The following is a 2,894-nucleotide window of genomic DNA, read 5'->3' as shown; positions in this document are numbered from 1 at the left end:
TATACAGGTTTCCCTCGCCAACTACGGTTTTGCCAACCATGGTTTTGAGCATCCACGCTTAATAGTCTATATACCATTTTGGCTACCACAGTACAGTTTTGAGTAACCACAGTTTTCCGTGGCTGCACATCAGCCTGCCTTCTGCCATTTCAAATCGCCTGTGCTCTTGCTAGCGGCTCATGGCACTCCCATCTCCTCATGCACACTCAGTCTTGGGTTGTGCTTCATGCCGTTAACATCCAGTCACAGGTGCTCTGCATTTTTCTCCCAATTTCTTTGAGATTTTTGCATTTTGCCCTTAATCATGGCCTCTAAGTGAGTGAGTAGTGAAGGTGAGCAATTTGTGAAGAGGGCAAGGAAAGTGATCTCCTTGGAAGCAAAATTGGAGTTGTTGGATTGTTTAGCACATGGACAGAGAGTGGTGAATATAGGGAGGCATTTTGGTGTGAACGAATCCATTGTGAGAACCATTAAGAAAAGTGAGGCTACTATTAGGGCTAGTGTTGTGAATGGTGCACTGGGAAGTGCTAAAGTGACCCTTATGCTGTGCAACCATAGGTTAGAAAAAATGAAAAAAGCGCTTAGCATCTGGATTAGCACCAGACACAGAAGAAAGTGCCTTTGAGCAGCCAAGTGATACATGAGAAGGCAAAACGAATTTATGACCATATCGTGCAGACCTCGGGGGGTATTAAAGGTAAATAAAATTATTCTTATATACTGTATGTTCCTTTGTTATTCATATTCAAGTCCCTAACCCCATTTTTCCCATAAGCCTTTTATCTTACAATCCACAGTGTTGCCAACTACAGGAACTTTCAGGAACCTAACCCACACGGTTGGTAAGGGAAACCTGTATATATACATATAGAGAGAGAAAGAGATTGTGTGTGTGTGTGTGTGTAGGTAGGTGTCAATGTATCTATACGTTTTGGTTACATAATTATGATGGTAGCATTAAAACACTGGTGTAATGGGTATATAAAAGAGACGTTTACAAGATATGAAGTTTAGCACATGTTTAATGTTTTAGGAATGATAAAAAAAATGAGGTGTACTGTGTAAGCCTACTATGTTATTTTAATTGCAAGAATCACTAATGGTATTCTTAGACTTATACTCAAGGATATCGGTGTGGCTTGTATTTTTCTTGTAGTAGTTTACCGTAGTGTAGGTACAACATAAAAACATGTATTTCAAAATATAGTCAAGCAAGATTCTACATGACCACTAAACTAAAACATTATTTCTTCTGTGTTGTTATACATTTATGGTGATTCTGTGCATCTGAGTCATTTTTCCGAAGGCAGTTGTTTTATTCAATTTTGTGGGGGAAAATTGAGCAGTTAATTTCAATATTGTGTGTTGTGCTTTATTTATTCATGCACTGTGTAAACATTTAATGGGTCTATTTATTAATGCTTTTGGATATATTCTTGTTTATAATGTGGTGTGAGGGGCCTCCAATTTTCTGTTTGCCCAGGGCCCCAATAAATCTTAATCTGCCACTGCCTTTGCTGCAGGAGAAAGCAAAGAAATTGATTTGTTTGCAACTGATGCTAATGGCACCTTGACCAGTCTGCACTAGGCATTGGGCACATACCTAAAAGATTGAATTCAGTCCTCTCTGGCTAGCCATACTATTCTCAGGCCACATGAAAGATATATTTCCTTCCAACTGCATTCCAACAGCGATTTTGTAACAGTATAATAATTCAGTTATAGTTAGCAAACAATAAATCTTGAAACATTTGGTTGAGAAATCTGGTTAAGAAGGTATGGAAGTGTATTATTAAATCCAAATGGCTCTACATCCAGTGCTTGTCTTACTCACTCTTTAGCAAAATTAACATCACCATGCAATATGACATACTGTAGCCATACACCAGCTGTTTTCCAAGTCCCTAAGCCTGAAGCTAGCTGAATATTAGGGAGGTTTGTTCTTTTTTCATTTTTTCCCTAAGTAATTTTCTCTCATCCTACTGCATTTTAAAACAATCCTGTTCTCGTCTTACTTTATTCTTTATGCTACCACTTCCCATACCTGCTGCAGAATTGCCCCTTCAGATTCTAAGGCTGTTTCCAGAGAGCTGTAAATCACTTTGGAATAGGACACTCTGATATAGGAAAAGAAACGCTTTAATCATGAATTCTGGGTCTTACTGGCAGCCTTTTGATAACCTTAAATTTCCTGACTGATATTTGATTAACTCACAAGCTGCATCCCCGTGTAGAGGGTCAGTTTCAGGCTAATGTACCACATAAACCCCATTTATCCCTGTAGGGACAAGATACAAGTCAGTGGACGTGTCTACACGTGCTACTAACTGTGCAGTAGCCTAATAACACTGAGCAGTAGTGCATCACAGCACGGACAGTGATTATATGCTACTGCACAGTGTTATTAGGCTACTAAGCAGTAATGTCACTAAAAAGTTACTGTGCATTTATTTAGTACTTGACAGTACAAGTACTAAATAAATGCGTGGTAACCAGTGTGCATTAATGAATGTGCAGATGTGCCCAGAATAATTTAAGCTATTGGTGAAATGAGACCCATTAGAACTGCTGATGTCTGATGTCTCTGTTAGGGTGAGTAATACCTATCGTGCCCACACAGGAGTGCACAGTCCTGGTCCTGGGAAAGCTTCCTTTATTATTGGAGAAGCACAATGCTCTTTGCAAACACTAAGAGACTAAGGTGAGATGAACCTAGGCTGCAAAATTCAGCTGTGGATCCTGAAGTTTGGATCAAGAGTTAATTTGGCATACTTAGGAACCAGCAATTACATGACGGGGGAGTAAGGAAGGATCTGTTCCCCAAAGAGCACAGGGTAAAGTCTGTCACAGGAGCACTGAGGTGCCCTGTTCCTAGAAGTGGAGAAGTGGAGCTG

Source organism: Crocodylus porosus, unplaced genomic scaffold (assembly GCF_001723895.1).
Source record: "Crocodylus porosus isolate Cpor-Errol unplaced genomic scaffold, CroPor_comp1, whole genome shotgun sequence".
NCBI lineage: Eukaryota > Metazoa > Chordata > Crocodylia > Crocodylidae > Crocodylus > Crocodylus porosus.
This window is presented reverse-complemented; position numbering follows the sequence as displayed.